This window comes from Thamnophis sirtalis, unplaced genomic scaffold (genome assembly GCF_051295495.1).
Source record: "Thamnophis sirtalis isolate CommonGarterSnake01/CBP01778 unplaced genomic scaffold, rThaSir2_p1.2 scaffold_9, whole genome shotgun sequence".
Classification (NCBI taxonomy): domain Eukaryota; kingdom Metazoa; phylum Chordata; class Lepidosauria; order Squamata; family Natricidae; genus Thamnophis; species Thamnophis sirtalis.
Window position 1 is genome coordinate 14,006,511 of NW_028261389.1, and position 14,614 is coordinate 14,021,124.

The 14,614-nt window shown below is 41.5% G+C and overlaps 1 long non-coding RNA gene across 1 annotated transcript in view; it reads right to left on the reverse strand.

Moving 5' to 3' along the window:
- Positions 1-449: 449 nt before the first annotated feature.
- The window catches only part of LOC148044043 (uncharacterized), a 32,212-nt gene continuing 18,047 nt past the window's right edge, over positions 450-14,614 (reverse strand). The window contains exons 2-3 of the long non-coding RNA XR_015697647.1: positions 1,538-1,621; positions 450-509 (exon numbers count right to left, since the gene is read on the reverse strand). This is a non-coding gene — a long non-coding RNA (uncharacterized LOC148044043). The remainder of the gene's footprint in view (positions 510-1,537; positions 1,622-14,614) is intronic.

Consider the following 14,614-nt stretch of genomic DNA (forward strand, 5'->3'; position numbering starts at 1 on the left):
ACTCAATTTAGATATTTATAAATTCCCTCCATAGTTAAGACCACTAAGCATCAGCAAAGGCTTGCTGGCGAAGGTCCTTCTTTCTGATATTTACTTACTTAGGCCAAGAGAATAATTTTCTTCAGTAAACTACCCAAATGAAATATTTTTTTTCCTCTTCTTTCCATGGACAAACTAAAATTAGATGGTTCAGACAGGATTTTCTGTTTTGCTTGATTTTTTTTATGATTTGCATTAACCATTTTCTAACTTATTCCAGTTCCTCTGAACACTCTGAAAGTGGTGTCCTCAGCACTCAACAGCATACTTTAAGCAGTGGTGGGATGCAACCGGTTTAACAATTGGTTTGGTGAGTGTGCGCATATGCGCTTTGCATGCATGCGTGCTTGACGTGTGCACAGCGTTCAGAAACCACCCATTTTAAGCTTTAAAACTTACCTCCTATGTCAGCGCCGGTGGGTAAAACAGCTGACGCAGAGCAATCCACTGTGCCATGTGAATCAGCTGAGCTAAAAAACAGGGAAATATAGAGCAGGAAAGGGCAGGAGCAGGAGGGTAACTGCTCACCGGAACTATCGGTTCACACAAACCGGTCCGAACCGTCTGAATACCATTCCTGACTTTAAGTCAGGGATCTCCAAAATTGGCGATTTTAAGACTTCTAGACTTCAGTTCCCAGAATTCCTCAGCCAGCTGGGGAATTCTGGGAGTTGAAGTCCACATATCTAAACCTAGCCAAGGTTGAGAAACCATGGTCTAAGTGAAGGCCTTTGTACTTGTCTCTGTTAAATTTCATTTTGTTACTTCAAGTTTTTTTAATGTGATTTGATTTCTCTTTGTATTTGCTTCATTTAATTTGTTTTGTTTAAACACTGAGGAGAAGCCTTAACAGATCTTTGCTCTTCCCACCACAACCTGTCAGGATGCACAAGACTGGGCTACTCTCAGTCACACACCAATACATGGAGAAGACCAAGGCAAGAAATGAATGGGTCAGGACCAAAACTAAATTTGATTTAAAAAGAATTAAACCTGCATTAACAATACATCATGAGGCAGCAACTCAGTGATTGGCTGCTCTTGGAAGCTATGTAGGGTTAGAGATGGTGAATATTTGGAAGGGAGACTACTTGGGCTGAATCTAGAATGTGAAGTCAAACAAAGAAACAAAATATAATTTGTTTATCTTTTTATCTAACTCTTCTTCCTTTTCCCAAAGAATGACCATGCTACGTTCATGTATTCGCTAAGCACCAAATTCCACTGAAGAATCTTTCCTTTTTTAATATGATTATTTTCTGCATTTGTATTGCCTGGGCCATTATAAAATTATGTGTTAGCTGCAGCTTTGGAAGGAAATGTTGGGGAGTTCCACAAAGGCTTGTATGTTTCTCAAATGAGAAGTCTACACGATGCCATGCAGACTTTCTCTAACTGGTTTGGTCTAGTGGTTAAGGTATCAGGCTAGAAAGCGGGAGATCGTGAGTTCCCATCTTAGCCACGAAAGCCAGTTGGGTAACTTTGGACCAGTCCTTACCTCTTATCCCCAACCCACACACAGTTGTTGTGGGGAAAATAGGAGGAAGAAGGCATGATAGATATGTTCACCGCCTCGAGTTATCTGTAAAAATAATAAATAAATAACAAAATAAATAAATAAATAAATAAATACCCTCCAAAGTTGTTGGGCTACAATTCTCATGTCGGTTGTGAATTTTGAGAGTTAGAGTTGAAGTTATTTAGTCATTATTTTTCAGACAAAGAATCATCAGGCCAAGACAAGTTGCAGCTACTGTTTTGCAACCGTCAATCACTCCTGATCCAACTGCTAATATTGACTGGAAATGGAGAAGGAAAGCATTTCTCACGCATTTCTAGGGGTATCTGTGTTGAACTTCACCAGTCTTCAAGGGACATTCTGTTGTGAATTAACTGCATTTAGAACTCTTTGAGAATTTCCCTTCCTTGCAAATGGGGTTCAGTGATTTTATAATCCTGTATGCCTATAAATTTATGTTGGATAATTAACTAGTGTTTTGCTGATGCAAACTGTCACCATACTTAACTTTGCATACATTAAAGTTTTGCTTTTTGTAGTCATCGATTCTACTCTCTGCTTGCATATATGAGCCATGGACTGTCTTGGGTTTTTTTTCTTTGAAAACAATTCTCTTCTCATCCAAGAAGCTTCTTCAGAACTGAAAAAACTTCTTGGATCAGAAGTGGCATTTAAAAAAAAAAATTCCAGTTGCTTTTTGGAAAAAGCACCTTTGGGACAACCATGACCTGGATGATTGAGAATCTCTATGGACATTGTCATAAGATACACTACCATTTTGCTGCCAACAGAAGGCTATGAGAAACAGGTGACATATATTCCTCATTTAGTGGGCTTCTTCCCTGCCCACCTAAATCATTTTATCTTCACACTTACAGAAGCCAATGGAATGATCTACATAGAAATAAATCATACACTGTACTCCAAGGCATAAACAATGTATTGTCAGCTGTGAACTTTGCCAATGGAATTTACCAGGAAAATGCAGTCTAGAAAACAGAGTCTACATATAGAATTAAATATAATAAACCTTGAGAAGCATAACTATGAATATTCCTTTTTTTTACTCTCTTGGTAAATGTGGATTAAATCCAGAGTTATAAATAAGGTTCGTATGACATGTATTGCTTGTCAGAATTCTTGCTGTCATCACAGTTAACACCCCCTGAGAAGTGTTACTCAAACTTTCCACACCTGTAGGCTTCTAATAAATGCAGGAAAATGTGGAGACCACCCAATTAAACAAACACCCCTCCCCATGCTTTCATCTTCAAAAGTACGGGAGTTCATGGGTTTTTGGCCAAAAAAAATGATTGTGTATGCCTTCCCATCCCCTCTATTTAAAAAAAGCAATAGCCGTCAAAAGTAAATTACATCCTCCAAAGCTGTAATGCAAAATAAAATATGGTAGACACCTGTAAAATACTGGTGGTCTATACCAGAGGCGTATTCAGCAGGTTCTGACCAGTTCGGGAGAACTGATAGTGGAAATTTTGAGTAGTTCGGAGAACCAGTAAATACCACCTCTGGCTGGCCATGCCCCCTTCTATTCTCTGCCTCCTGAGTCCCAGCTGATCGGGAGGAAATGGGGATTTTCCAGTAACCTTCCCCTGGAGTGGGGAGGAAATGGAGATTTTGCAGTATCCTTCCCAGAGGTTTGGTTACTGCCAGTTCGGCATGCGCTTGTGCGCAGTTGCCTATAAATAAGTCTGCGCATGCACAGAACATTTAAAAAGGTCAAAGAAAGATGTTGCAGCGACCGGGGGAACCAGTTCGGGAGCATGGCAAGCATGCCGTCTCTACCGGTTAGGAGATCCAGTCGCGATTTCCACTACCAAAATGGTGCAAACTGGTAGGAACGCACCTCTGATCCTTCCCCTGCCACGCCCACCAAGCCATGCCACACCCACCAAGCCACGCCACACCCACCAAGCCACGCCACACCCACAGAACCGGTAGTAAAAAAAATTGAATGCCACCACTGGTCTATAGGCCATATTTTGAAAATCCCTGATTCTTTATTTTTTTTAAAAGCTCTGAGCAACCAAATGGGTACTCCCATGACAATCTTTTGACATGTAATGGTCGCATAGTATTTTGGCTATCTGCAAGCTAAAACTATGGTAGCTTTAGAATTTCTCTTCTCTTCCAACTATTCTGAATTCTTTGTCGCAAGCTTTGTCCATTTTCTTATGTTTTACATGAGCTGACTTTAAAGACATCTTTAAATTATATGCTTATGTTTAGCTGCATTTGTTGTATCTGTTAATATGGCAATTTTAGAATTCTACATTCCAAGGATATGTTGTGCATGGCAGAAGATATACATTAAAAATAAATAAATTATCCATATTTATCCACAGCTAAGGCTACCAGATCTGGGCTACAACATCTGGATCTACCACATGTGTATCCGTTTATGCCTGCCATTCGTTTTACAAGTTTAAAAAAGCCCTGTATATATTATAAAAACATCTGTAAAACTGCTGTTTTTATAACATATACTGTAAAACTGTAAGTTCTTTTGGAAGGGTGTTAATAATATATGAACCGGCCAATGAATGTCATTTAACTGATCATCCTTCACTTCCGCTAATTCTTTGTTGATCCCCAGCTCTATCAGCCCACAACTGGATAAATGTAGAATTTACTTCTGAATAAACAGGCAGAGGACTTTAATCATTAATTTTCCCTTTTTGCTAAATGCTCTTTTTGAAACGTTTTGGAATCTGCATGCAAGCAACACAGATGGCTGTGGGGAAAAGGGCTCATAAATCTTGCCAGCCCACCTCCAAATGGCAATTCAAAACAGCTCTTTGATTTTTCTTTCCATCATATGTTATGGCTATATCACTTGGATCACCGCACTATTCAATATATTTAGACTTCGCCCCTCCCTCCTGCAGAAATCGCCCTTCGTTCACTAATTAGTGGAAATATAAGCATTTCATGAGGTCAACAAAACTTCGAGGGCGGGGGGTGAGTACAGTGTAAGGTTAGAAGGTTTTGATTCATGTCCTGATTTTAGCCACAAAATTCCTTGGTAGATGTTTTATATTTGTAAAGAGATGCTGACAAATGTGTTTTTGCCCCAGGCAAGCTCTCAGCTCTTCCATCATGCTGACTTAAGGCAGGCCTAGTCAGAGAATCATCATCTGTTCGTGCTAAGGTTAGCAAACCTTGGAAATTGGGACCACACTTAATGGATTCTACTGTAGATTGTGTCCTACAAGGGAGCTAGGTAAGCTGGGGAAGAATCTGAATTTATAGCTAGTCCTCAACTTACGATCACAATTGAACCCCAAAATTTATTTTGCTCAGCAAGACAGTTGTTAAGTGAATCTTGCCCCATTTTACAACCTCTCTGGCCACAGTTGTTAAGTGAATCACTGCAGGTTAGTAATGTGGTTGTTAAGTAAACCAGGCTTTCCCATTGACTTTGCTGTTGTTCCCCCGCACATGTGTGCTAGTTGTGTCCGACTCTAGGGGGCGGTGCTCACCTCCATTTCAAAACCAAAGAGCCAGTGCTGTCCGAAGATGTCTCCATGGTCATGTGGCCGGCATGACTAAATGCCAAAGGTGCACGGAACACTGTTGCCTTCCCACCAAAGTGGTTCCTATTTTTCTACTTGCATTTTTTACATGCTTTCGAACTGCTAGGTTGGCAGAAGCTGGGACAAGGGACGGGAGCCCACTCCGTTATGCAGCGCTAAGGATTCGAACCGCCGAACTGCCAACATTTCTGATCGACAAGCTCAGTATCTTAGCCACTGAGCCACCGTGTTTAACTTGCTTGTTAAAAGGTCACAAAAGGTGATCTCATGACCCTATGACACTACAACCATCATAAATATGAATTAGTTGCTAAGCATCTGAATTTTGATCACATGACTATGGGCTATAACTCGCTTTTTTCAATGCTGCTGTAATTTCAAACAGTCACTACATGAACTATTGTAAGTCGAAGACTACCTGTATTTCTATGTTGTATTGAAATTTGATGAAAAAGAATGTCCTTTCAAAAGGTCCCTCAAATTTAAATATATTTAAATATATTTAAAGAAGCAATTAAAGTCCCTTATAAAAATGCTTTGTACCCGACGACTGGGTTACATTGGGCCTATTCATCAAAAACCTTTAAAAAATGCAGCATAGTTAAAAATTAAGGGGGGGGGGAGATCCACATAGACCAAGGGTGTCAAACTCGATTTATGTATATTATGGACCTCTTCTGTCATGGCATCCCGTTCTGGTGAACATCATTCCTCTGCCTCAAAGTGAGATAGGCCCCATCCTTGACATCCTTCCAGAACAGGGTTGACAAACTCAATTTCATTGAGGGCCGCATCAGGGTTGTGTTTGGCCTCAGAGGGAGGCGTAGACAGGGTAGGCATAGACAGCTTGTTGTCCCTTGTGTCGGGGGCACCTGTGGTGGCCTGAGCGCTCTGCCAGTGAAAACAGGCTCCTGCGCTCCATTTTTGCTGGAAGAAGAACTACGGACTGGTCCTTCGCTATTTCCAGGGCAACCCCGCATGCCAGATCCACCCCGGGGCCTTGAGTTTGACACCCCTGTTCCAGAAGATCTTAAAACAGGATCTTAACAAGATCTTAAAGAAATGGAACTAGGAGCACACATAACTGCCCATGTCACTGCATTCCAAAGTCCAGAAGCTTCAGGATCCTGAAACTTCTGGATACTGAAGCTTCTGGATATTCTTCAAAGGAAGCCCCATCATAGGTGAGTTCCCACCTATTCAGACCAGTTCAGCCGAATAGGTAGTAACTCGGCGGGACATGTGACAGTACTGGTTCTATCCTGAGCACCGCCATCTTTATTTTCTGTTCTGCACATGCACAGGACAATCTTTATTGGAAAAAAAATTCCGGGCACCGAGCTGGGAGTAACCCACCCCTGAGCCCCTTGTACATCACATTAATCCATTTGGGAAATGACCAGAGCGCAGGTGAATGGATTGGAGCTGGAGGCTACAACTGATGGAGAAGCAATATTCAAATAGAGTTAAAAGAGCTGATCTTAGCTGATACCTCAGTTCAATTTCTGGGCCACTTTCAAAGCAACTGTCCTCAGCATACCATACAGTCAATTTATACAATACTGCAGGCAGTAACACATAAGACTGCAGTCTTGTGAACATTTACTTTGACATAGCCTTACTATATCAAGTAAGATAGATTGCCTAACATCAGGTTTGAAATGCACTCCTTGTATTTGGTACTCGCACTGTATACAGAATAAATTTGCTTCTTTTTTTGTTTCTAAAAAATGAGGATGTAGACATCTGAACATCAGTGCTTTTTCCAGTAACCATCACTTGCGTAATGGGAGGTGCTCTGAGTGCTGAGGGATCACATACAGACTGATAAGGAAATAACACTGTGTTGTTTTGTTTTTATTAACTCGAGAAATTTTCTCTTTCTGGCTCTTTTATTCTTTTTTTTTTTTAATCCTTCCTGTTTAGTTTGAGCAACAAATCAGCCTGTTCAGGATTTGGCAGCCATAAAAAGGCAGTTAAAACTCATAGTAGGTACTGTAATCTCACCTCAGGTATGAGGTTAGCTACTGGTTCATCCCAGTGGTGGGATTCAGCCAGTTCGCACCTATTCCGGAGGTTGGTAACTTTCTAAGTAGTTCAGAGAACCAGTTGTTGGAAGCAATCTCCTTTTGTTTTTTTCCACTTTACAGGGCTAATCCTGTAAGGAAGGCAGGAAGGAAACATTCTGGTGTTGTTTCTAGCCTAATCTTTATTGCCCTCCTTACAGAAACTGCCTCTCCGGTTAACCCTGATTACATTGTAACAGCTAAGGCAAAGCGCCCATTGACCTGAGTGATGTTAAATTGGCCACATGGTCTCATGACCACTGAGCCACGCCTACCCAGCTGGTCATTAGGGCAGAGAACCGGTCGTTAAATTATTTGAATCCCACCACTGGTTAATCCCAAAGCAAATGGTTAGTGGCAGAACCCCATGGATGTTGCAGGAAGATTTCCAGATTAACATTACAAGGTTTGATAAACCCGCGAGGGCTGCTTCTGATAATCAGATAAACCAGAGGACAGACTTTCAAAATTATGTCCTTGTCTTGTCTACAAAAACCCTGCATTGGTGGTCAAACATGGGCCAGTTTCTTTCTTGATTCCTTAAGTTTCTCATCTTCCTTTCTACCAGCAGTTCTCAAATCCACCGAGAGCGAAATTAGCTAGACTGGTTGTGAAAGTGACTAGCAATAGCAACATCATTTAGACATATACACCACTCCATTGTGCTTTTACAGCCCTCTCTAAGCGGTTTACAGAGTCAGCCTTTTGTCCCCAACAATCTGGGTCCTCGTTTTACCGACCTCGGAAGGATGGAAGGCTGAGTCAACCTTGAGCCGGTCAGGATCGAACTGCTGGCAGTCGGCAGAGTTAGTCTGCAACATCACTATGACTGACTATATTAAAGTCAGTCATTCTTAGGCAGAATCAGCAGGAACTACTATATAAAAACATATAATAATGTAAATGTCCATGCCATGGGATGGCAAGACAGCCATTGGGACAATAGCAAATTTTTCAATAGCAAATTCTCAACATTTCCCCCAAGTTCCATTTTCCTATTTTTAAGGGAATTCTGATTGTTGACTACCAACAGTTGTAGAATAGGCACACTGTTCAGTGATGGCAGATGTGGTCATCACATACTGTAACAACCGGTTTGCCCAGCACCGGAAATGTGAGCGCGCACACCAGAAGTGGTATTGAGCCAGTTCTGGCAGGTTCTGGGGATCTGGTAGCGGAAATTTTGAGTAGTTCAAAGCTGCCTCCCAGCTGAACAGGAGAATGGAGCTGGAAAACAGGTTAGTGGGGTGGGGAGGGAATGGTGATTTTGCAGTAACCTTCCCCTGCCATGCCCACAAAGCCACGCCCACAAAGCCACACCACACCCACAAAGCCACGCCCACAGAACCAGTAGCAAAAAAAATTGAATCCCACCACTGGTGCGCACTCTTTCCACATGCATGCAGAGTCAAAAAACACAGCAATTCGCTCTCTTGCGCCTTCCGCATATGTGTGCAGCCGGTGTCAAAAACACAGCGATATAGGACGGGATTGCACCTGGGTGGGTGGACGGACCCACCCAGAGGTCCCAACTAACCAGTTTGCCCGAAAGGGTCCAAACTGATCACAGTCAACCACTGAGTAATGGATTGAAGGTTCCAAGCGAAAAAGTTCTATTTCCTACTCTGAGGGATACAATAAAAAGACTCCCATTCTAAGTGCTTCACTATCATCAGCCTATAGGATAAAACCCTAACAGAAAGCAGAGACAATTATAAGTCGGTTGACAAAGTGCTCCTGTAATAAATGCTGAAGTATCAGAGGCTAATATTTTGCCAAAGAACAAATTTTGTCACATTAAAAATTAGATTGCCACTGACATTAAATATTATAACAGAAAGTAAAATGGCCCTAATGGGCGGAGATCCTGAGCGTCTTCTACAAATGGTTTAAATTATTTGCTGGCAAGACACTAAAGCACATCTATTTGAATGCACATGAAGACAGAATTAAATAGGAAACCTAGGGTTTTCCAGACATATTTTTCCAGACAATATGTCAAATTCCCAGCAATAATTTTTCTAAAGCATTAGAATCATCTGTCCCTTATCTCCCCAAATGCACACACATACACGGCCTGTTTTTCATATGTATATGTATATTATATGTATATATAATCATTTTATGGTTTCCTTAAACAATGCATCTTTTTTAGCCAGAAGTGTCAAATTCAAGAACTTTGCATGAAAGAGAACATAGAGCACTGTTTCCCACCCTTGGCCATTTTAAGATATATGAACTTCAACTCCCAGAATGGAGTTGAAGGAATTCTGGGAGTTAATGAAGTCTACATATCTTCAAGTTAAGAAACACTACACTAGTATAGTAGATGGGTTGTTTCTTTAATAGAAACAAAGACATTATTGTTAAGGTTGTAAAAACTATTTACAAAAGTCCATAGGACCGTGATGGCGAACCTATTGCATGGGTGCCAGAGGTGGCACGCAGAGCCCTCTCTGCGGGCACGCGAGATGTCACCCCAGCTCAGCTCCACCACGCATGCGCATGTGCCTCCCGCCAGCCAGCTGGTTTTCAGGTCTCTGTCGTGCATGCACGGGGAGGGCGAGCTGCATATGGAGGACATGTGCGCATGTACGGGGTGGGGCACATGTGGGGGAGTGCAGGGGGTTACGTAGGCATGCGCAGGGGCAGGGCGCATGCAGGGGTTCACACACACATGCACGGGGTGCATGGGGGCGCACTTGCATTGCATTATGGGTGTACGTGTGCGCACTTTCAGCACGCAGCAGCAAAAAGATTAGCCATCATTGTCATAGGCTATCAACAGTGCACTCAAACAACAAAAGAAGAGACCACACTCATATTTTCATGTGCTTTTGTTGGTTTGCGAGAAGGTGTGGATTTGCAAAACAATATAAAATTGATTCATTCGGAGAATGAGAAGCCGTTTAAACCAAAATTCTTTTAGTATATACATACTATAGGGCAGAGTTGAGATTGGTTTGTGAATATATTGTCTATCTGATGGTTTCCTTATAAATTAAGCAAATTAAGCATTTTGTGTTACTTTCCTTTTTAGGCGTTATTATTATCTATAAAGCTGCATACTTTTGCAGGGCTATTTTTTTTTTAGTAACCATTCATGCTGAAAGCCCAATGTTGTATATAGGTGTGACTCTCTTTATGCAAAATAATGGAAACTTTTATGACAATGCTAGATGTTTAATCTAAATATTAGTGTTGCGTGTTGATAGTGTCCAAACCCCTAACATGTTCACTTAAGAGCATATTAACACCCTATAAAACACTTTTACAATGTTGGGCTTAATTTTTTTTTAAAATGAAAAAAATCTAAAACAAACATGGCTTGCACTGAAAGGAGATAATAATGTGCTGTAGTCAAGAATGTACAGAATTCAAAGAATAGCACAGGAAGCTGAAAGGATAGGAAATCAGCATTAAGGTTAATACTGGACACAACAAGCTTTGAAAGTTAAAAATTGAGCTTCTCCCTTATCCTCCATAATGCATAGAATTGAGTTGCATTATGTCATCATGAAATTCCATATATTTTTCCATTCCTCTTAATTTAGAACAGTTGGAATGCATAAAAAATACAGAGACCTTGTGGCAAGTAAATATTCTTTTAGTAAACGGAAGATCACTTCCCATAAGCCCTTCGAAATAATCCAGATAAGTATACACCAAGAATTGTAAGGCTACATTTATATAATCTTGCAAAACTCTGAAAGTATTTTTCCCTTCCTTTACTGTTATTTTCCAGAAAACTAGGGAGGGTCCCTTCTAAAAAATGTTCTTACATTCTAACTGTTTTTGTGGGCTGAGATAGCTTTTCCATTATGGTTGTCTAGTCTTTCTCCTGTCTCCCCAGTTCATTCCAACATACTGTAGGAAGTCAGCAGCCACCCCTCTTCTAGAAAAATGAGATATTTTAGGAAATATTAAAAGGGGCAGGATATTTTCCCTAAAAGGGAAGCAGAAACTTAGTGGGCCCCCCGCACCTTTATAAATGGGCCATTAAGCCCTGAGCTAGTCTATTCTACATAACAAAGATCTACCTCAGAGGTGGCATTTTATCGGTTCCAAGCGGTTTGCCCGAACCGTTAGCAGAAATCGCGGGTGGCCCCGCCCCACCAGTCCCGGTTCTACGGCAACCCATTTAGGCCCTTTTTTGCCAAAAGCACATACACAGAAGGCTATGCGCATGCACAGAGGTGCTGCATGCAAGCAAAGCCAGCGTGCACGCATGGGCTCACATTTGGGAACCAGTAGGGAAAGTAAGTGAATACCACCCCTGATCTACCTCCTTCAGGCAGTGTCATAACAGGAATCCCAAAGCCCTTTAATTACATCATCACCCAGCGACAGCTCAACCAAGCTTGGGACTCAAAAGACAACTTACAGAGTCGTCCCTTCATGGCTCTATGGGAGTCTGACAGCCAATCAGAATACAAGCTCAAATTTAAAAGCCCAGGGAGGGCATAAAACCCAGGGACTCTCAGCATCTCTTCCCTTTTCCTTCAAAATCTTCAAGGCATGTGAACCCTTTTTACACCCAGGATCTCAAGCCATGTGGTCCTGTCCACCATTAAAACCATCTTTCCAAGCAGTCTCCAAGTTTCCAGTGTCTTTCTCGCCATTTGGAACTGAACCCAGAAGGACATTTCTTCCAACAACACCATTATACTTCAGCCTGTCCCAAAACTGAATCTCCTCTGGAGTTGTGAAATTCAGGTCCCACAATTTCCAAATTAACATGGCCCTTCCTGGGAATTCTGGGAGTTGAGATCCTCACATTTGAAGAATACCAAGATTGTGAAACCTTTTCATAACAATGGGGAGCCTCTGGATAGTTGTCCATTTTCTTACTGGACAGACATGATGTGGTCAAGGTGAAACACCAGCATCTCCTATTTATTGTGTAGAGGGAAAGGGTTGAAGTGGGAGAAACTCCAAATATAGCTGGCTCAACTACAGCATGTCTACCTAACATGGGATGAGACATACTGGGCACTGTGGCTCAATGATATCATGAAAGCCACATTTGTTTGTTTGTTTAATACATTTGCCCTCCCATCTTGCCACAGAGAAACTCTGGTTCTCCATGTATCAGCTAGAAGCCATATTTAAAGGATTGTTGTACATTTTATTTAGATATTTCCACTATTCTGCTGCTTTGCAGTTCTGTTTACTGTCTAATCCTGTGTATATTTACTTAGAGGCAAAACCTCTTATGATGGGCCCAAGAAATATTCTTCCACACACAGATTATAGAATCGCAGATCCTCTTATGACGAGTTCAGGAAATATTCTTCCACACACAGATTATACAATTGCAGCTCATATGTCACATCCTTTCTTTAGGGTTGAAAAACAAGAAAATGATCCTTGTATTAACTACAGAATGTTCTAGTTCCAATCTGAAAATACTAGTAAAGTTTGTCAAGTGCCAATATTTTAATAATGTAACTGATTTAGGAAAATCAGTTAATGGGTAAGTTTGTCTGTTATATGTTAGCTATCAGATTTGATTTAATTTCTTAAAGGGAGAGAAGCAAATATTGCAAAATAATGAGCATCATATTTGGAATCTCCCCCAGAAGAAGTAGCATTGGAGGGGGTTAGCTTAAGTTGCTTTTTCTGGCCATTTTTTTTACTGTTCAAGCTATTTTAGACCTATAGGGAGAAAGCTATTGATTGGGAGAGGGAGAAGGAGGGAAGGAGGGAGCGGAAGAGGGGGAGGGAGGGAGGGGGGAGAGAAAGAGAGAGGGAGAGAGGGAGAGATTGATTTCAAGTTTTATAAGGCTGCCCAACTCAAATAGTGTGACTCTGGGTGGTGTACAATAAATCAAAAAGAAGGGGGGGAAACAAGGGCAACCTAATCACATTAAATAAGAAAAATATACATACAGAATGCAAAATGGTGTGCAAGAAAACAGCCACACTGCCAACTCAACTAGTCCTTGGGAAGAACCAGGTTTTAATGGGCTTTCTAGGTGACACGATTTGAGGCCTGTCGAAAGTCAGTTTGGTCTAATGGTTAAGGCATCAGGCTAGAAACTAAGAGGCTGTGAGTTCTAGTTCCATCTTAGGCAAGAAAGTAGGCTGGGTGACCTTGGACCAGTCACTTTCTCTCAACCCAGCCCACCTCACAGGGTTGTTATTGTTGTTGTGGGAGGGAGGGGGATTAGATAAGTTCACTGCCATGATTGTTTATACATACATAAATAAAATATTGAGAGGAGCTCATTCCAGAGAACAGGCAGTCACAGAAAAGGCATGCTTCCTTGGTCTGACAAGATTTAAAAGAAGGAATATGTCATCTCTGTGAGAATATAAGGGGCAGGCAGGCATTCTTGGAGAAAGTCCCTCAAATAACTTGGTCTTATCCCATATAGGGCTTTAGTCTCTACTTGCTTATCTCATGGGCATAAAAGAAAGCAGGTGAAGCGGATAAAATTTCTGTATTTTTCAGAGTATAAGACACACTGAAGTATAAGACACGCCAAGATTTTGAAGAGGCAAATTTTTTAAAAAAGTTTTTGCACTTTGCCGACCTCCCCAAAACAGCCCATTTTTTGTCCAAAAAAAAGGGCATGCATAGCCTTTAGGAGCCTTTTTTCTCTATTAAATGTTTTTATTTTCCATTTTTCATTTTCATACAGTCACATATATACTGTGCATAGCCGGGGCCAAACAACATTCAACGATAATCACAGCAATTCCTCTTGTCAACAATGCCCACCAAAATAGAAACCCAATATACCTCTTCCACTCTCCATACACCTCTTGCCTTTAGGAGCCTTGTAGAGTGTTCCTGGGGGCTGGGGACGGGCAAAAACCGAGGGAAAAATAGCCCACTCATTTTTGCCCTCCTCAGCCCCTAGGAACACTCTGGAAGCCTCCTAAAGGCTATGCACGGCCAACTTTGCAAGGGGGCGGGGTTTCGGGAGGCCAAAAATGCTGTATTCAGTGTATAAGACGCACCCAGATTTTCACCCTCTTTTTTGAGAGGAAAAGTACTGCGTCTTATACTCTGAAAAATACGGTAATTCACTATTTCAAATTCCCATTACAAACTTTAAATTTAAAAGAAAGCCAACCAACTGTTGAGAACCAGTTTGGTGTAATGGTCAAGCAGGGACGTGCAGTCAGGGGAGGCAGGGGAGGCAGAGCCTCACCACTGTCATCATGAAAAGAAAAGAAAATGTAAAAAGAAAGAGGCAAGAGGAGATGAGGCAGGAGAACAATGTGCCTCAGCTAGTCTGATTTTAGGCGTTTTGTGATCACTCGGGCAGAGTTAAGCAAGGGTTGAAAGTCTAACAATTCCTGATGTAGGTGAGGCACATCGTTCTCCTGCCTCTTCCTGTAGAGGGTGCTATTTTAGAGGCTTTTTTAAACAGTTAAGCAGAGTCATCCACGGTGACTCTGGCAGCAACTAGCTCAGCCTGACC